The sequence below is a fragment of the Pyrus communis genome, chromosome 6, assembly GCF_041283825.1.
Source record: "Pyrus communis isolate YQ-2024b chromosome 6, ASM4128382v1, whole genome shotgun sequence".
In the NCBI taxonomy this organism is placed as follows: Eukaryota; Viridiplantae; Streptophyta; class Magnoliopsida; order Rosales; family Rosaceae; genus Pyrus; species Pyrus communis.
The window spans coordinates 6,247,154-6,268,424 of NC_142570.1; the positions used below are offsets into that span (position 1 = coordinate 6,247,154).

The window sequence follows — 21,271 nt, forward strand, 5'->3', positions numbered from 1 at the left end:
CTTTTGTGGAAAAAGAAAGTGAAAGGAAACATGTGGTGGTGGGAATTGTATCCGAAAAGTAAGACCGATTGCATCACCTTGGACGCTGATTCGACCACTAAGTCACCACTCTTCGGAGTCTTAATCTTTTGAGGAATCTAAACACCTTTCCACAACTTTTGTTTTTCCAAGGGACAATAATGGAAGACTCACTGTATCTTATGGTCTAGCTGAAGGGACCTGGTTTCTCTGTTCTCTTAATTTCCATGCATTCTCATCTTTTTTTATTTATGTGGTCACGATTAAGTCACGTTAATATTTTATATTAATTTTTTATAGAGATAATAAGATAAAAAATAATAATTATATAATATTAATGTGACTTAATCGTAACCGTACAAATAAAAAAGGATAAGAGTATGGAAATTGGGAGGGCAGAAAGGTCTGATCCTAGCTGAAGACTTGTAGTTGTCTTGTTTATTGAAAAAGGGTTCAAGTTTGATAAAATTGATGTCAATCGTATCAAGTTAACTATAAAACAAATTTAGTTTAAATATGATCTCGTGTTGGGCTATTTGAGCTTGAATCCGAATAAAGTATACATGCATATTAGGTTTTGCTTCTAAACACAACCCAAACATGCACAATATGCTTGGTTACCATGCGTGGGATACGTATTTACGTGGTTGCTCGAATAGTATCAAACATGTAGCAATAATGTTAGGATTAAGTCATTCATACTCATGCAAAAATTAATAAAATCGTATCAATTTGATGACACAATGACATGATGACAATGAGGGAAATGAAAATGTAGATACAATTAGGATCACAGACGGATCCACCTTGGCTATGGTTGGTCAACTAACCCTCAAGCTCAGAAATTTCTGCCTATTGAAAATTCTGAAATGGCCTTAAAAACTATCCTCTAATTGTTCAACGAACTAGGGGCACTAGGCAAGATAGCTGCTAGCCTTATACATTTGTATGCTTTTCTACAGGCTTCCAATAGGATCACTTGACATAGTTGATATCTGTCGGCATGGCTCCCATAATTTAACGACATAAGTCAACATGCTCCTATTGATATGTGTCGATAGGCGTGCAATATAACTTGAAAAATAATTTCAAGCTTACCAAAACTCAATGAAATGCTAATTTTCATGCTATAACGTTTAAAAAATTTTGTGCTCTACGCACACTGTTCTTATTGACATTAGTGCGGAAGACCAAAAGGCGAGAGATCGATGGTAATTACAAAACCTCATCCTCTTGACTTTTATCAGGCAGAAGAGACTTCATCAAGCAGATATTTTATTTATTAGTACTCTAATAGACAAACGAACCTTCTTGAGGAAGATCTATGATTCAACGCAAACAGACAGAAGGTTAAACCCCTCAATTAAGGAAAAAAAAGTGAACATTAACAACAAAAACAAAAGAACAAAACAAAATCTTATTGAAAACTGGACGGACTGCGATTGCCCTGATGGATGCATTCGAATCTATGTCACGTGTTATTGTGTAACTAAGAGTGAAAATAGGGCAACTTACATATAATGAATTTATCATTACGTGGTGGTTTCGTCCACTAATACGCTATCACAAGTAAGTTGTTTTGGAATTTTTTTTCGACAAATAATTAAAATTTAACATCCGATTTCATAAACATCATTTTGTTTATAAAAATTTTCAAAAATAACAGAAAATCCACTTATATATACTTAAATACCCTTAAAATTATTATTAAAAAAAAAAAACATAAACTAAGTTCAATTAATAAAAAGTCAAAGTTAGCCAAGAACCAACACCATAAGCATAAGATCTACCAACGACCACTAGCAACAAATTACAGCCAGAATGAAGGTACCATTAAAAGTCTTTCTCATGGGTACAAGATCGTGGGGGCAATCACTCTTTCGAAGCAGCGTCACGAGCAACCAAGCTTCAACAATAGTGGCAACAATAGGGAGGAGAGCGCTTGACATTTGATCAGCTTGCTTTGAGAGCACGATTGGGTCAGAAAATAGTTCTTCTCATAGGTCTTAAGAATTCTTGTGAAGCAGTGAAACACTTCGTTCCAACTCCTGGTGTGCCACACAACCACACTAAACCTTATGTGCGGTCCAAGGGATGGAAGTTTGAGAAGGCTAGAGGAAAGAGGAACAAACAAGGAGTTCAGATTGAAAATGCTATTTCTGGAATTCAATTTTGCTTTAGAGTTTAAGCCGGTTAGGATTGATCTTTCATAAACTTGCACAAGTTTGATATTACCAACTTCGCTAGCAGCCTCACACTTTGAACAACAATGCCGAGGAGATTTATTAAAGTGTTTTGGCTTTTTTTATGTAAATGAGTTTTGGATTTTGAGGGTATTTAGGTCTATTCACGTGAGTTTTCTGCTATATTTGAAATTTTTTTATAAAAAGTAATATTTATGAAATTGGGTGTTAAATTTTGGCTATTAATGATAAATACTTGTTGTCATATCCCGTCCCGGGACGGATCACTTCCCGGGCCCGCTCCACCACCATTGCATGATATTATCCTCTTTGGGCTTACCATTCCCTCACGATTTTGTTTTTGGGAACTCAAGAGCAACTTCCCAGTGGGTCACCCATCATGGGATTGCTCTAGCCCCCTTCTCACTTAACTTCGGAGTTCCTACAGAACTCGAAGCCAATGAGCTCCCAAAAGGCCTCGTGCTAGGTAAGGATGGGAATATACATATAAGGATCACTCCCCTGGGCGATGTGGGATGTCACAATCCACCCCCCTTAGGGGCCCGACGTCCTCGTCCGCACACCACGGCCAGGGTTAGGCTATGATACCAAATTGTCACATCCCGGCCCAGGGTGGATCACTTCCAGGGCCCGCTCCACCACCATAGCACGATATTGTCCGCTTTGGGCTTACCATTCCCTCACGGTTTTGTTTTTGGGAACTCACGAGCAACTTCCCAGTGGATCACCCATCATGGGATTGCTCTAGCCCCCTTTTCGCTTAACTTCGGAGTTCCGATGGAACTCGAAGCCAGTGAGCTCCCAAAAGGCCTCGTGCTAAGTAAGGATGGGAATATGCATTTAAGGATCACTCCCCTGGGTGATGTGGGATGTCACAATCCACCCCCCTTAGGGGTCTGACGTCATCGTCGGCACACTAAGGCCAGGGTTAGGCTCTGATACCAAATTGTCACATCTCGGCCCGAGACGGATCATTTCCCGGGCCCGCTCCACCACCATAGCACGATATTGTCCGCTTTAGGCTTACCATTCCCTCACGGTTTTGTTTTTGGGAACTCACGAGCAACTTCCCAGTGGGTCACCCATCATGGGATTGCTCTAGCCCCCTTCTCGCTTAACTTCGAAGTTCCTACAGAACCCGAAGCCAATGAGCTCCCAAAATGCCTCGTGCTAGGTAAGGATGAGAATATACATATAAGGATCACTCCCCTGGGCGATGTGGGATGTCACACTTGTTGTTTTGCTCCGCATAATATTGCATTATTAGTATGAAATATCATGCAACAGTAAACCTGTTTTATGCAAATTACTCTCAAACTACAGGGTTTTGTCGTACAATAAAAATTGACGTTGAACGAACAAGAACTCCCTTGTGTATGAAAGTGGTCCTCTATGTAAATGCTCTTCTTACAAAAATAGAGCGAGCCGTTTTAAACTTGGAAGTCTTAAGAAGGTTTAATGTCATTTCTAATGCGTCAAAATATTTGGACTTCTTAAATATAAAGTATAAACCTGCTATTTAGTAATACAGTCTAGTGGTATTTTTCTTCATTATAAGTGAGAAGTTTTAGGTTCAATTCTCGTCAAAGACGTTATAGAGGAATTTGAACCACATTATTCAATTGAAAACATAAAGATTTGAGTTTTGACTCAAATATTTTCTCCTACAATGCAAAGACTCAAATTTTAAACATAAACATATAATAATTTTTGCATTGAGATTGAGAGAGAGAACCAAATGATGGTGCTAACTACACACTCATTTTTACCTCTCACACACCCCTCTCAAATTCCGGTAGTTGAATTGAATGAATTGAAGAAGATGAGTAGATAAAAACTAACAAGAGCGTGTAGAAAGTAAAAAAAAATATATGTGTGAATAGCACTAACCAAATAAAAAACCTCAAACTGGCCACTTCTTTTAATTTAAGTACAAAAATATAGCTCTAAAAATGTAAAGATTTGCATTGCCATTGAGAATGCTCTAAATCACAAAAATTGGATGTTAGTTAGATCAAACTCGTTTATTCCACTTTGTTGCCGTCCCTGTAATTTTAATTGATGAGCATGCTTTGCCCTAAATCACAAAAAATATTAAGCAACCCTACATGTTTACTTTCACTTTTTTTTTTTTTTTTTTAAACAAATTTCACCTTCGTATTTTACAATGTTTGTAGGATTGATTGGGGGTTGCTTAATTTTTTTTAAAAGCAGCTTCTTAAAAATGTGGTGTCTTAATTATGTTTGATAAATAAAGAAAGTGTTCTTATCTTTTCAAAATCATGGATCTAAAACAGTAAAAAGTATAAGTAGCTTTCCATATGTTAAAAAAAAAAAAAAAAAAAAGTTTTTTCATTAAAGGCACATGAACAATACCAATTAATAAAACTTTCATATTAACAATCATACCCTCATTTTTTTTGCTAAAAGCACTAATAGAACTATAGTTTACCAGACACTTATCTGTTTTTTTATTTATTTTTTATTTTTAAATTGTATATTCTTATAGCAGAATAGAAATAATTAAAAAAAATAGTAATTCCAAACTAATCCATGGTGTAGTGGTAAATATTTAAAGCAATTCTAGTGTGTAAGAGCTCCCCATGGTAATAGGCAATTGAATCCCCTCCAATGAATAGTTACTGCCTTTAATGAACAGTTATTGTCTTTTGCATCTCAACCCCTAAACTAAATAGTCATGACAATAGGCAATAAAATATATTTTTTATTTTATAAAATAATAAAAATAATTTTATTTGTAATTTCGGATAAGATTTTTAACTGATCTCATCACGCCACGTGTCATTATCCGAAAGTACAATTTTTGGTAATAGATTTCGATAAGATTTTATCCAATTCCGTCTCGTCACGTGTCGTTACGGAAGAACTCCCTCTTGTCTTTGAAGCCTTCTTACCTTAAGGCCTGAGTGGATAACAAGTCGACCCCGACACTTGTTCAGGGGTCGCTTCTAGCACTTGTTTTGTGTTGCTTTTATGAACATGCGGGTCGTGATCTAGCGTAGAGTGTAGAAGGGTGTTGTTCGTAACAACTTCTGGACTGATAAGCACAACTTTGAATTTGGGACAATCCTTGATAATATTCCAACATTCCCCCCAGTTGAATGATTTGTTTTTGTTTTTGGTATTGTACCAAGCTTGTTCTTGAAGTGTCTACAAAATGCGGGTTCTTGAAGTGTCTACAAAATGTGCGAGAAGAAAAAATTATAATCAAAGTAGCTAATGTAAATTTGGGTATAATACAACCAAATAAAGAATATATTGTTACCTGATCCGCGTAGTTTTCCCCACTTCAAATATTAGTACTAGATTGTGCCAAGGCGTTTCTCCAATGAGTAAATGATTGGCTGAGTATTCTCCAACAACTTGAGAACAATTGTTCAATTCTTTTGCCACCAATTTTCTCAAGAAAAAAGGAATGAATATTGCTCCACATTTCTCGCAACTGCATCTCATTACCTGTAATCGGATCATGAGTGACTTCAACCCATCTAGAACATAATGCAACATCTTCAATAAGCATCTAATTCGTACCTGCACCAATGGGCCATTTTTTTGGAAACAAAAGTATACAGAAACTTTGAGAGAAAGATTAGTATGTGGTTGAAAGTATTTAAGAAAATATGAAAGTGTGGTGCAAGGTGGAAGATAATGATAAGGTATTTATAGAAAATTAATTTTTTTTGGATTTTTAAAATTTTTTTTATTAACTTAATTAATTTGTACCGTTGGATTACACAAAATTTGAAATCCAACCCTCCAGATTGTGACACGTGGCATAACGGTAACATATCAATTTTTTTCCCCTTTTTTTAATTTTAAAAGCTGAAAAACTTAGTGTAACATCCCGTCCCGAAACTAACGAAACGTACGTGTGAATTTACAATTTTACCCCCCTAGCTGTTATTTTACGTGTATTTTTGTGTTGTGTGGTGTGGTAGGACCACACACAATCATACATTTTCTTTTTCTTCCCGGGATTCCCTCCCTCATTCCCTCACTCTGTCTCTTCTCTCAGTCTCTCTCTCTCTCTCTCTTCCTCCCCGAGTTCACCTTCTTCTTCTTCTTCTTCCTCTACACACGGACACACATACAAACCTAAGCAAATCTTCACCAAACAAGAAACCAAGACCACCATCGTGTTCGTGGAGCTGAGAGGAGTTCAAAGGTGCCATTTTCAGGTAAGGAAAATACCATTTTCACGTCGATATCACGAGGTCCGATTTGAACACTGTTCATGCAAACCTAAACTAGCTTGTTTTTGGAATTTCTAAGCTTGTAGTTGTGCTTGTGAGGTCCCAAGGAGCCTCGGAGTAGTTCGTTGGGTGAATTTGGACGTCGGGATCGTCCTGTACGAAGTTGGCCGATTCTTGAAGTTGAAGACAGGTATGATCTAGCAATTTTTAGGCCTTAAAACTAGTCTAACGTGATTCTACTAGTCCTAAGCTTCATTTTGGTATAAAGAACGTGAAAAATGGTTGAAAAACGAAGGAGAAAACTTAGTTTGAAAATTACCCAGTTTTCCGGCGCCGGCGTCTCGCCGGAGAAGAAAGGAGAATATTCCGTTAAGTCTAACGGAATATTCCTAACGGCAGTGACAGAATCCGGTTAGATTTGACGGAATATTCCGTCAGTTAACGGAATATTCCTGACGGCGTCAACTGACGCCGTCAGTGTGCAGTGCACGTGGGCCGCGCGTAGGTCCGTGCGTGTTCAGGCGCGTGGGGGCGCGTGCGTGGTCCAAAATTTTTTCTAAAAATATGGGCGTGATCCTGAGGTTGTGTAGGTCACGTTGGTATATTCATTTGTCCAATTTGAGCAATGTATGAGAAGTTATTGCGAGAAGTTGCTTAGGTGCTTTTAAATTAATGTTTTCGTAACTTTGTCGCGTTTAGGTGATTCGTTTTCCGAGGACGAGCGTACGCACTCGAGGCAGGGGGGCTACGACCCTTCTAATTATCAGTGAGTGGGCTTTTGTTTTCCGTATATACCTATATACATATTAATTCCCAGAAATTAAATAGAAAAGGTTATATGTTTTATGCCATGCATCATTTGAATATTGTTTACGCATCATCACGTGCGTTGGTAGTTGGCATACATATATAAATGTGTATTTGGTGCTGTGGACGCACAGGTAAGTGCCAGGTAAGCGGTATTCATGTGGTTATGCATTCCTGTTTATTATGCAATAGTAGTTTGAAATGCTTAGAGAGCTCATAATCTGCACCCCCGGTGTTAGTGCTCCCGCCCAGGGCCAGGGCACAGTCCTTCACGTGATGTTCACCAGCACCACACGCTCGCCTTGGATCCAAGTTAGGTGCAAGCCTTGTCGTACAGACCACATTAGGTGGTTCCGACTCGTAGGTGACCCGCGATTATTCGCACAGTCTTCACGTGATCGTAGCACTAGAGCGTATATATTACACCCAGTCTTGTCGTACAGACCACGTTAGGTGGTTCCGACTCGTGTGCAGATTCAGATATTGAGTTGAGATTGAAGCTCTATATGCAGCCGTACAGGTCACGTTAGGTGACTCCCGGCTGCCAGATTATATATATTCGATGTGATTTACGCTTGAGCATTTATAATTGATTATGATATTCTGTAATGGCATATTCTCAAGCATGAATGGCATATTGCAAAGCATGAATGGCATATTGTGAGCATGAATGGCATATGTGGAGCATGATTGACATATCTATACATACGTATATATGTTCATTTTCTGGGAAGTATACAGGTTTTACGGCGAGGGGTTAGAATGTGTTTTGCTAAAGAGTTTTCAAAGAACTTTGTTTTTGCCCACTCACGCTTTTGTTTTTGCGCCCCTCCAGGTTCTAGTGGTCTAGCAAGTTCGGTGGTCTATCCCAGAGGGCGTCCCGGCATTTCTGACAGACACTCACCATTGTAGGGTCACCTTCGGGTGTACATATGTCGTATCTTTCCTTTTCGACTGCTGTAGACTTGCTCTGAATTGTGTCTCTCATACACTAGTACTTTGTATGCTATTAGGTTTTTAATGATTCGTACTTTTATATTACTATACCTTTAGCTTCCGCACGCGCACATGGCTACGTCACCTTCGCGTGACGGCCAGCATGCCCTGATCTCGGTCGGGGTGTGTCAGCTTGGTATCAGAGCCTAGGTTTGGCAGTCCTGTGTCTTTGTGAGTATTCTAATAGTTGGTGTCTTATGTCAGAATCATGCCGCCTCGTCGGGAACCACGTCGCTCAGATGAGTCTAGTTTTCCTGATCTTACTCAGTTGGGGGAAGTGATTGCTACAGCCCTTCAAACAGTGATGCGCCCTCCCCAGAGGACTCCTCTGGAGACTATGTATAACTTGAAGTTGGATAAGTTTAAAGGTAACGAGGGTCACGAAGGCGCAGAACGTTGGTTGGAACACATAGAGAAGACTTTCCGTGTGTTGCATAACCAGGGGAACCTTCCTATGGAAAGGTGGGTTGAGACAACCTCTTGGTTTCTGGAGATGGAGTCTGCAGCTTGGTGGGAGCAAGAACTTCGTAGGTTGACTCCAGCTCAGAGGACCGATTGGAATGTTTTCAAAGACGTGTTTCAAAGGAGATTTGTACCCCCTGAGTATATCGACCGTAAGAAACAGGAATTCACTGAATTGAAACAGCGAAAGATGACGGCTAACGAGTACTATCGTAAGTTCACTGATTTGTCTCGTTACTATCCCGATGTCGCTGGTAATCAGGCGGAGATGCTTCGTCGTTTTCGCTTGGGCACTAAGAAGAAATGGCGTTCTATGGTAACTACTACTCACTGTGAGTCATATCAGGAGTTCTATGAGATATTGTTGAGGGTAGAGGACTCTGAGAATATGTCAAGTGATAGTGACGAAGAGAAAAACGGCAATCAGAAGAAAGACGACAAAGGAAAAGGTCAAACATCGTTGGGGCCTCGCCAAACTCAGAACTTTAAAAGGGGTGGTGCAAGTTCAAGTTCGTCTAGTGGTGGTTTCAGTGCCTCTGGACAAGGACGTGGAGGTAGGTTTTATGGAGGTGCTCGAGGCCAGAGACAAGATGATGGTGGCCGAAACCGACTCCCATTTTGCCGTAGATGTAATAATCGACATTTCGGCGAGTGTAGGCGTGGCAACGGTGCTTGTTTCACGTGTGGGCAGATGGGACATAGAGCGGTGAATTGTCCCCAGGGTCAGCAACAGAAGCCGCAGCAGACCTTTATGCCGCCACCTGCACCGATTCGGCAAATCCAAGGTCCGAGTAATTATGGTCAAACAGGTAGAGGTGGTGCCTATCACTATCAGGGTGATGCTGTTCCCTATGCCCCGGGACCGTATCAGTACCCCCAGGACCCGTATTCACAAGGTGGTTATCCCCCGTATCCCAGCAACTACATGCCGTATCCTCCAGCTCCAACAAGTGGTTCTCAGTGGTACCAAGGAGGACAGTATCAGCAGGGTGAGAATGCCACTAGTAGTGCAGGGTCTTCGAGGCAGATGGGTCAGCCCAGTCAGGGGCGTGGAGCTCAAGGTCGCGGTGTTCAAGCGAGCAGAGGTCGTGGAGGACGACAGCAGGGCCAGGGGCGTATTCACAATATTTCCCTGCAGGATGCTCAGAACAACCCGGACTTGATAATGGGTACGTTAAACATTCTTGGTTATTTTGCTAGAGTCTTAATTGATTGTGGAGCTACACATTCCGTTATTTCTCATACATTTGCTCAAGTAACGCAACCTCGCCCCACACCTCTAGGGTACGATTTAGAGTTCGCTATGCCTAGAGGAGAGAGATGTGTTGTAGATTGTGTGTACCCAGGATGTCCAGTGATAGTAGAGGGTGTAGTTATGCCCGCGGATCTTATTCCGTTAGATATTGTCGATTTTGATGTGATTTTGGGCAATGATTGGTTGCACTTCTATCGTGCCAACATTGATTGTTACGGGAAAGTAGTTACTTTTCACCGTCCTGGATTACCTGAGGTTACTTTTGTGGGTGAGCCGAGTGGAGTAAGACATGGTGTTATTTCAGCTTTACGAGCGAAGAAATTGTTGACTAAAGGTTGTCAGGGGTATCTAGCTCATGTGGTACTAGAGGAGGCCGTTCCAAGCAGAATTGAGGATGTGAGAGTGGTTAGACACTTCCCTGATGTTTTTCCTGAAGATTTACCTGGTTTACCCCCAGATCGAGATGTGGATTTCACTGTTGAGTTGCTTCCAGGTACCAATCCTATTTCATTAACTCCTTATCGTATGGCTCCCGCTGAGTTAAGGGAATTGAAAGTGCAATTACAGGAATTAGTGGATAAGGGATTCATTCAGCCTAGTATTTCACCTTGGGGCGCTCCAGTGTTGTTTGTGAAAAAGAAAGATGGGACTTTGAGGCTGTGTATCGACTACAGACAATTGAATCGGGTGACGATTAAAAACCGTTATCCATTGCCTCGTATCGACGATTTGTTTGATCAGCTGAGAGGTGCTTGTGTATTTTCTAAGATAGACTTGAGGTCTGGGTACTATCAGCTGAAGATTAGTAGGGATGATGTTCCTAAGACGGCGTTCAGGACTCGTTACGGTCATTACGAGTTTCTGGTTATGCCATTTGGGTTGACGAATGCACCAGCAGCTTTTATGGATTTAATGAACCGGGTATTTCAGCCTTACCTGGATAGATTTGTCATTGTCTTCATTGACGATATTCTGGTGTATTCTAAGTCCAAAGCGGAACATGTCCGACATCTTACTTTGGTGTTGAAAAGGTTGAGAGAACACCAATTGTATGCTAAGTTTAGTAAGTGCCAGTTCTGGTTAGATCAAGTCGCGTTTTTGGGGCACATCATTTCTGCTCAAGGTATTCTGGTTGATACTCAGAAGGTTGCAGCTGTGGAGAGTTGGGAGCAACCACGAACCGTCACTGAGGTGAGAAGTTTCATTGGTTTGGCGGGATATTATCGGAGATTCGTTAAGGATTTTTCGGTAATTGCTTTGCCACTGACGAGGTTAACAAGGAAAGATGTTAAGTTTGAGTGGAATGATAAGTGTGAGCAAAGTTTCCAGCAGTTGAAGCATTGTCTTACTAATGCACCTGTTTTGGCACTTCCAGACGATAGTGGTGATTTCGAGGTTTATAGCGATGCTTCCTTGAATGGTCTGGGATGTGTATTGATGCAGCATGGTAGGGTGATTGCTTATGCTTCGCGGCAGTTGAAAACCCATGAAATGAATTACCCTACACATGATTTGGAGTTGGCTGCTATTATCTTTGCATTGAAGTTGTGGAGACACTATCTTTATGGAGAAAAGTGTAGGATCTTCACAGATCACAAGAGTCTTCAGTATCTCTTTACCCAGAAGGAACTTAATCTTCGTCAACGGAGGTGGTTGGAGTTGCTCAGCGATTACGATTGCACGATTGATTATCACCCTGGTCGTGCGAACGTAGTAGCCGATGCACTTAGCAGGAAGTCACATGGCCGTATCAATGCGTTGTACGCTAGTCGTATTCCTCTTTTGGTGGACTTGCGTGCTACGGGAGTAAGGTTAGAAGCAGAAGATCGAGAAGTGGCATTACTTGCTAATTTTCAAGTTAGGCCAATCTTAGTTGATCGGGTGCTTGAAGCTCAGGTAGCTGATGAACAGATTCAAGAACTAATTCAAGCTCGAGATCAAGGAAGGAGGCGAGATCTCAGAGTTCGTGATTCTGATGGCATGTTGATGTTAGAGGGTAGAATGTTCGTGCCTAGTAATGTGGACTTGAAGAAGGAAATTCTTGATGAAGCACATATCTCGGCTTATGCCATGCACCCAGGGGCAACCAAAATGTATCATACCATTCGACCATTTTACTATTGGCCGGGTATGAAAAGGGAGATAGCTGAGTATGTGAGCAGTTGTGCTGTTTGTCAGCAGGTTAAAGCAGAAAGAAAGAAGCCGTTTGGATTGTTACAGCCGCTTCCCGTTCCAGAGTGGAAGTGGGAAAATATCACTATGGATTTTGTGTACAAGTTGCCGCGTACACATAATGGCTTTGATGGCATTTGGGTGATCGTTGATCGGCTCACTAAGTCGGCACATTTCATTCCAGTAAGAGAGAAGTACTCTTTGAGCCGGTTAGCAGAGCTGTTTATTTCAAAGGTTGTGAAGTACCATGGTGTCCCTGTAAGTATTGTCTCGGATCGTGATCCACGATTCACATCAAAGTTTTGGGTAGCCTTTCAGGAAGCTTTGGGTACGAGACTACTTTACAGTACGGCATATCATCCACAAACGGACGGACAGTTTGAGAGAACTATTCAGACCTTGGAAGATATGCTGCGAGCATCAGTGTTACAGTTCAGTGACGCTTGGCACCAGCGGTTAGATTTGATGGAATTTGCTTACAACAACAGTTTCCATTCGAGCATTGGCATGGCGCCATTTGAGGCTTTGTATGGTAGATCTTGTCGCACTCCGTTATGTTGGTCGGAGGTTGGCGAAAGAGTTTTAGTAGGTCCGGAGATTGTCGAGGAGACTACTCAAAATGTTCAGGTAATTAGGTCTAACCTGAAAGCAGCTCAGGACAGGCAGAAAAGTTTAGCAGATCGACATGCTACGGACAGAACGTATGAGGTCGGAGATTGGGTATTTCTGAAGCTTTCACCGTGGAGAGGTGTTGTGCGGTTTGGAAAGAAAGGGAAGTTGAGTCCCAGGTATATCGGACCGTACATAGTCACAGAAAAAGTTGGTGAGGTAGCTTATAGGTTGGAGTTGCCTCCGGAGTTGGCTAAAGTGCATAACGTTTTTCACGTGTCTATGCTCCGACATTACGTTGCTGATCCATTGCATGTGATCCCTCCTCAACCGTTAGAGATAAATCCAGATTTGACGTACGACGAGGAACCGTTAACGATCTTAGATTGGAAAGAGAAGGTTCTGAGGAACAAAACGGTGAATTTGGTGAAAGTCTTGTGGAGGAATCACTCGGTTGAAGAAGCGACATGGGAGACAGAAAATAGGATGAGGGATTTGTATCCAAGATTATTCTTTGACCGTTAGGGGTGTAATTAGTTAGTTTGAATTTCGGGACGAAATTCTATTAAGGTGGGTAGGTTGTAACATCCCGTCCCGAAACTAACGAAACGTACGTGTGAATTTACAATTTTACCCCCCTAGCTGTTATTTTACGTGTATTTTTGTGTTGTGTGGTGTGGTAGGACCACACACAATCATACATTTTCTTTTTCTTCCCGGGATTCCCTCCCTCATTCCCTCACTCTGTCTCTTCTCTCAGTCTCTCTCTCTCTCTCTCTTCCTCCCCGAGTTCACCTTCTTCTTCTTCTTCTTCCTCTACACACGGACACACATACAAACCTAAGCAAATCTTCACCAAACAAGAAACCAAGACCACCATCGTGTTCGTGGAGCTGAGAGGAGTTCAAAGGTGCCATTTTCAGGTAAGGAAAATACCATTTTCACGTCGATATCACGAGGTCCGATTTGAACACTGTTCATGCAAACCTAAACTAGCTTGTTTTTGGAATTTCTAAGCTTGTAGTTGTGCTTGTGAGGTCCCAAGGAGCCTCGGAGTAGTTCGTTGGGTGAATTTGGACGTCGGGATCGTCCTGTACGAAGTTGGCCGATTCTTGAAGTTGAAGACAGGTATGATCTAGCAATTTTTAGGCCTTAAAACTAGTCTAACGTGATTCTACTAGTCCTAAGCTTCATTTTGGTATAAAGAACGTGAAAAATGGTTGAAAAACGAAGGAGAAAACTTAGTTTGAAAATTACCCAGTTTTCCGGCGCCGTCGTCTCGCCGGAGAAGAAAGGAGAATATTCCGTTAAGTCTAACGGAATATTCCTAACGGCAGTGACAGAATCCGGTTAGATTTGACGGAATATTCCGTCAGTTAACGGAATATTCCTGACGGCGTCAACTGACGCCGTCAGTGTGCAGTGCACGTGGGCCGCGCGTGGGGGCGCGTAGGTCCGTGCGTGTTCAGGCGCGTGGGGGCGCGTGCGTGGTCCAAAATTTTTTCTAAAAATATGGGCGTGATCCTGAGGTTGTGTAGGTCACGTTGGTATATTCATTTGTCCAATTTGAGCAATGTATGAGAAGTTATTGCGAGAAGTTGCTTAGGTGCTTTTAAATTAATGTTTTCGTAACTTTGTCGCGTTTAGGTGATTCGTTTTCCGAGGACGAGCGTACGCACTCGAGGCAGGGGGGCTACGACCCTTCTAATTATCAGTGAGTGGGCTTTTGTTTTCCGTATATACCTATATACATATTAATTCCCAGAAATTAAATAGAAAAGGTTATATGTTTTATGCCATGCATCATTTGAATATTGTTTACGCATCATCACGTGCGTTGGTAGTTGGCATACATATATAAATGTGTATTTGGTGCTGTGGACGCACAGGTAAGTGCCAGGTAAGCGGTATTCATGTGGTTATGCATTCCTGTTTATTATGCAATAGTAGTTTGAAATGCTTAGAGAGCTCATAATCTGCACCCCCGGTGTTAGTGCTCCCGCCCAGGGCCAGGGCACAGTCCTTCACGTGATGTTCACCAGCACCACACGCTCGCCTTGGATCCAAGTTAGGTGCAAGCCTTGTCGTACAGACCACATTAGGTGGTTCCGACTCGTAGGTGACCCGCGATTATTCGCACAGTCTTCACGTGATCGTAGCACTAGAGCGTATATATTACACCCAGTCTTGTCGTACAGACCACGTTAGGTGGTTCCGACTCGTGTGCAGATTCAGATATTGAGTTGAGATTGAAGCTCTATATGCAGCCGTACAGGTCACGTTAGGTGACTCCCGGCTGCCAGATTATATATATTCGATGTGATTTACGCTTGAGCATTTATAATTGATTATGATATTCTGTAATGGCATATTCTCAAGCATGAATGGCATATTGCAAAGCATGAATGGCATATTGTGAGCATGAATGGCATATGTGGAGCATGATTGACATATCTATACATACGTATATATGTTCATTTTCTGGGAAGTATACAGGTTTTACGGCGAGGGGTTAGAATGTGTTTTGCTAAAGAGTTTTCAAAGAACTTTGTTTTTGCCCACTCACGCTTTTGTTTTTGCGCCCCTCCAGGTTCTAGTGGTCTAGCAAGTTCGGTGGTCTATCCCAGAGGGCGTCCCGGCATTTCTGACAGACACTCACCATTGTAGGGTCACCTTCGGGTGTACATATGTCGTATCTTTCCTTTTCGACTGCTGTAGACTTGCTCTGAATTGTGTCTCTCATACACTAGTACTTTGTATGCTATTAGGTTTTTAATGATTCGTACTTTTATATTACTATACCTTTAGCTTCCGCACGCGCACATGGCTACGTCACCTTCGCGTGACGGCCAGCATGCCCTGATCTCGGTCGGGGTGTGTCACTTAGACCGTTGAACCTAATTCGAATGCCTCAGATCGTGCCACGTCATCTAGCCGTTGGGGGAGTTTTGAAATTTTTTTTTACCGTTGGAAATCAAACGGTCCAGAAAAAAGAGCCGTTGAAATCTAACAGCCAAGAGGGTGCCACGTTGCACCCAGTAACGGCTACAAACAGCCTGTCGAGCACGGGACCCATTGCCTGCAAATCATGTCAGTGACGCGTCCCCATGCACTGTTGTGTTGCACGTGCCTAACGCAAAATTTTAAAAACATGGCTAACGTCAGCCTTGCATTATTCCCTCTCAGGTGCTCGGGCCTTGGATTTGCGCTTGAGCTTTCCCTCGGGCTCCATGTCAGCCCAATAGCCCGAATAGGCTAGAGCTGCATAGGTTGATGAATTGGGTTGCTAGAGCAACCAATCCCCCTGGCATTTAACCACACTAGACTTGCTCTTAGTGGTAGGATTTCTACAGAAAGCAAGACTGATTGCATCAGCTTGGACATTGATTCGAGACTCTTGTCTTTATTTTTTTAGCAATAATGGATGACTCACTTTATCTTATGAGTGCATTTTTGTTCACCACCATTTAGTATGATGTATGCTCACCACCTTATTTATTACCGTTAGATAAGTTTAAATTTTGAGATTTGTTCCTATCCACTACACAAATCTTTAAATTCAAACTCATCTAACGATAATAAATAAAGTGGTCAGCATACACCACATTAAATGGCAGTAACTAAAAATATTCCCTAATCTTATGGTGTAGCTGAAGACTTAGTAGTTGCTTTTCATTTATTGGAAAAGGTTTCAAGTTCAAGAAAATTATTACTATTAATTTAATTAAAGTCGGGTATCAAGTTAACTATAAAATAAGTCTAGTTCAAATATGACTTTGTGTTAACTATTAACCACTACTCTCTCTCGTTCTCATATATTATATTATACATATACTAAAACTCAGTTTTATAACACTGTTCATTAACAGTGAACAGATGGAAATGCCCTTGGTTTCTTATTTGTTAGTTGTGCTGTTCCCACTCTCCTACAGTAAATTGACTGTTTTGTCCATGAACGCCACACGTTGATGATCGTTGATCTTGATGGTTCCATTCCGTCTTCTTCACTTTACCTTTCAGTTTCATTTTGTATCCCTCACAAGTCTCTGCTTCTGTCCGTCTTCATGTTGTTCTCTTCCTCTCAAATCCTTTGTTGTTTTTCTCATAGAATAGTCGCCAGTAAACTCGGTTTTCGTTTGTTTGGGGATTTTGTTTCCAGTCTCCTTTATGCAAATGTATTCTAGCAATGCTTATAAAGATGACTGTTAGTTTATCAAAGAAGGACTCTGGAATGGTAGAAAACACAAAAGGTTTGCCAGAATTGAGTTTTATCTGTTTTGTTTCATTGAATATAGATAGGAATTCAGAATTCAAAGAATGATAAAATTCTTACATTTTGCTCCAAAAGTTGCAATTTCAATCCTACATCGACAAATTTCTTGGACGGCCACTTACTAGAGCTTGACATTCAGATTGAATGGCTAGATTGGCAACAAATGTATTGGGAAATGCATCTTCAAAGGTATGCCTCTGGAGCAGATTTAAAGGTAGGAATTTTCAAATTTTTCGTGAAAACAATGTTTTGTCGTGGAAGGAGTTTATAATAGATTGGTTGGACAAGTACATAGTGTTTGTTTGGTTGAATGTAGAAAGGAATTGGAAGAATTATGAAAGTACTTGCATTTTGTTGCAGGAGTTGGAACTTCAACGCTGCATGAAGGAACTTGTCATAAGTTCGGTGGCCAGAGCTTGACGTTGGCAACAAATTTACTTGCAAATGCATATTCGAAAGTATGTTGACCAGGCACGGATGGACCGGTCGATACGAATCGCATAAGTGGGACAATATTTGCAACAAAGAAGGGCAGAGCAGGAAGGGAAGGCAAGGTTTGTCAAGAAAACACAATGATGTTTTTAATTACAGGAAATGTGCATTTTTTTTCTAGTCAAATTCTGCTTTTGTTCTGACTATTTTCCATACCATATGCTGGTTTTATTTTTTAATTTTTGGTTTGTCTTTGATTAGCTGGGGAATTAAAATCAAATGACGAATCTTTAGTTTACTTGGGTAAGAATTTTTTCACATATAATTTGGCTGACCATTTTAACTATCAAACCATGTTGTTGTCGTTCATGCTACTAATCATGCATTCAGTAGATTTATATATACAACAGCGTTTAAATGCTAATCGATTACTAACATAATGCAGTCTTTACAGGAAAAGTAGTGGATTCTCAAGAGGGGCTTCAATGTACATAAGAATTACAAGGTCTTATTAGCTATTCATAATTTTATAAAATAATTTAGATAAGATATCGATGAGAAATAAGATATATACCAAATAAAAATCTCTAAAATCTCTTTGTTTTGTTTCTTCTCTGTGTAGCAGATGTCATCAACATGAAAGATGGCTAGCCAGGAGTGGAAATGTTGCCGGAAATAAGGATCTTTATCTTGGGACATTCAGTCGGTGATTTTTCAAACTTCATTTGTGTTTTTTAGTATCTAAAAAATTTCCAAATATTTTTAATATAATCAGTGAAACCACAATTTCATGTCCTAGTTAGCTACTAGGATGCTTGGTTTTTGTATGATTCCGATTATTTGAGGTATCTGGGTATAGTTTTGTTCAAAGTAGGAAAATCAATTTAAACTCAAGCTTCTTTACAAGCTTGAGGAGAGATTTTAGTCTTATAATGATTAATAATTAAGATACAATTAGGGTAATACATGTACTACACATATTGCTAACTATGCTAGACCAAAACTATCATCATTACTGCTTACACATACCAATCAGTCTACATTCTGTGAACGCATATGACTGCTGAGGGGTTTAACCCTCAATTGCAATCTCATTTGTAAAGCTTTTGCTAACCCAACTGATACACACGTGTAATTTTGTGTTTACACCAAAATTCTAAAAGAAGCTAGGTGCTAGTCAGGTGGCGAGTTGGGGCCTAGCACCTAGGCGGTTAGGCGAGGTCTAGGCGGTCGCCTAGGTGGATTTAACTAAATTCATTATATTTCATGTAAATAAGTGTTTGTTTATACTTAAAATATATATAATTTCATCATAAACTACAAAATAGAATGATAAATATATTATAAAGTATTGAAATATAATGAAAACATAGGGAACAAGCATATAATGTGTGCTCATTTAAGCATTCAACAAGTTTCTTACAATTTATTGAAAAAAATAAAATGCAAAATGAAAGTTATCTATTTTTTGCCTAAGTGAGTCACAACTTAAGCAGGTGCTTAGGCAGGCACCTCAACAGGTCTAGGTGTCATTTCTTAATTTTCAAATGCCTAGACATTAATCGGGGCCTAGGCGGGGATTTTTAGAACAGTGGTTTACACCATACTAAACAATATATATTTTTTTCATATGTTTAATCAAACTCTTTTCTAATGTACATTTCACTGAGAGAAACGCGCAAAAATTTGACATCCTATAAAATTGCCAGAAGAAGATCCTTTCTAACTTATGCAAAACTTGACTTCTTTCCCCGCAAAAAAACACTGGGTAAACACAATCTATCCTTATTTTGTTCATAATATAATTCTATTGTGATACAATTTTGTTTCATGCATTTCAATCCTTTTCTTTTCCCTTGCCCAGGATACCTCCCTTAAACAACTTTTCCCATTCTTCTATAACATAGTGTTTACATCTTCCAAACACAGTCTTTCTAGCAATTTTAAACCCGCAGCATCGGGCTTTCCTTTCTAGTAAACTAATATTGATCATTCTCAATTTCTAACGTGTCACAATTTCTGATTGTCTGTGAAATACTAAAGCTGAACTAAAAGAAGCAATCGATACGTCATTGGCTGTTCCGAAAAGCGCACGTAGAAGAGATAAGGAAGACAAAGTTCTACATTGGAAGGAAAGAGGCCAACCCTTCGACTGAGGATCTTCACCAGGCAGAATCTCTCTGCTAAACTCTACGCTAAGGATGTTCACTTCCTCATGGAACTCATCCAGGTTTGAATTCCTTTTTTTTAATATGTGTGTGTGTGTGCGCGCTTGTGCGTTTTAGTGTGTTTATGTATTACCTTAGACTAGCTATTTGAATATATGAATCAATGGTTGATAGTATACTGGTTATGTTGCAGAATGCAGAAGATAATGAGTACCCAGAAGAGGTTGATCCATCACTTGAGTTTGTCGTCCCGGGATATTACAGCCGGGGGGGCTCCTGCTAACTTAATTTGTTTTCAACAATGAGAAAGGGTTTTCACCAAACAACATCGAGTCCATTTGCAGTGTTGGATGTTCCACCAAGAAAGGCAACAGGAAGCGCGGCTACATGGGGGAGAAATGTACTGAAAATTAGTACCAGGCGGAATAATCTGTAATTAAAAATCTAAATATACTTGATTGAATAGTCAGCAACATGAGTCAACTCAGATCAAATTTGTTAGTTTGCCAACAGCAGAATTAATCAATTAAAACTTGTTTATTGAAGTGTTCCTAGTTAACTAATCTCCAATTCAGTATACATTCTAACTCTTATAAACTTAGTTGCATAGACATATCTATTTGCAAATCACGGAGGTCATATATCACATGCAAAGAATAAAATATGTGAACAAGAAAAATAATAAATAACACATGGAGTTTTTGGCCGGAAAAAATCACATCTATGTTAAAAAACCAAGGACTCTCCACTGAGTCCAATTCACTAGTGTAGATAAGCTTCTTACAAAGTATCACCACAAGCTTAATTCTAGATCTAATCTACAGAGCAACTTTACCTTTATGCGAATTTACTTCACACAATATGGAGACGTCTTCAGTCTTCCCAAAGATGGCAGCTCCTTTCCCTGGGCTATTCACCTTGTGCCACCGAGACCAACACAACCAATGCAAATGATGTTATGATGAAGTTAACATGAAATATGGATTCAATCGACTAGTCAGTTTCTCCAGTCAAATAGTTTAGGGAAGAAACTAACATGAATCCGAAAAATGGGTGACTAAATAGATTTGAAACTTGAAGAACCTGACCAAAAAAACCATAAAGACAATGCAACCCTATTATGAAATGATTGAGAGTTTAATGCATTAATGTGGTTTTGTGGCTAGGATTTTTAATGAAGAACACAAGAGGCAGCTCAAAACTATAAACGCACTCTTCAGAAAAATATGAACTTCCTAAACAAAAACCAAAAGGATCCTAGAGCCCCTTTTTATGGAATGCTTAAATGTTTTAGACAAAAGGGACCAAATGACACGTGTTAAGTGCAAAAACAATCTAGAAAGATCTAGGGTGAAAAATCCACTCTCAAAAAAAAAAATGTCAGTTGGCCCATGTGGGATGTCTTAAAGCGAGTGCCCAGCTTGTTGGAAAGCAGTGGGAAATTTCGACAGGACAGAACTACTAGACAAAATGAACTGGAATTATAAGCATGAAATGCATATGCATGAACAAACTTTTAAAATGTGAAATCAAACCCTTGAGTGATTATTTCCAGCAGCATTGATGCCATAATGACATTGTAACTAGATCATGTGTAGTACCATTTACAATTTTTGACAAAGAATGCCCTACACAAAATCTAGACGTCACAAATTTAACCC

General features: G+C 40.2%; 2 long non-coding RNA genes across 5 annotated transcripts; one reads left to right on the top strand and one right to left on the bottom strand.

Moving 5' to 3' along the window:
* Positions 1 to 16,669: 16,669 nt before the first annotated feature.
* LOC137709806 (uncharacterized) lies at positions 16,670 to 20,155 on the top strand. 4 transcript variants are annotated; one of them, XR_015963498.1, is made up of 8 exons: positions 16,677 to 16,987; positions 17,086 to 17,224; positions 17,371 to 17,564; positions 17,897 to 17,947; positions 18,068 to 18,148; positions 19,152 to 19,210; positions 19,486 to 19,672; positions 19,804 to 20,155. It is a non-coding gene; the product is annotated as an uncharacterized LOC137709806 (long non-coding RNA). The 4 variants fall into 4 exon arrangements; XR_015963497.1 differs by having other exon boundaries at positions 16,670 to 16,987; positions 19,152 to 19,672; XR_015963499.1 differs by lacking the exon at positions 19,152 to 19,210 and having other exon boundaries at positions 16,681 to 16,987; positions 18,065 to 18,148.
* LOC148696177 (uncharacterized) lies at positions 18,815 to 20,851 on the bottom strand. The gene is made up of 2 exons (XR_015963500.1): positions 20,446 to 20,851; positions 18,815 to 19,993 (listed from the first exon to the last, which is right to left on the bottom strand). It is a non-coding gene; the product is annotated as an uncharacterized LOC148696177 (long non-coding RNA).
* Between the last annotated feature and the right edge of the window lie 420 nt (positions 20,852 to 21,271).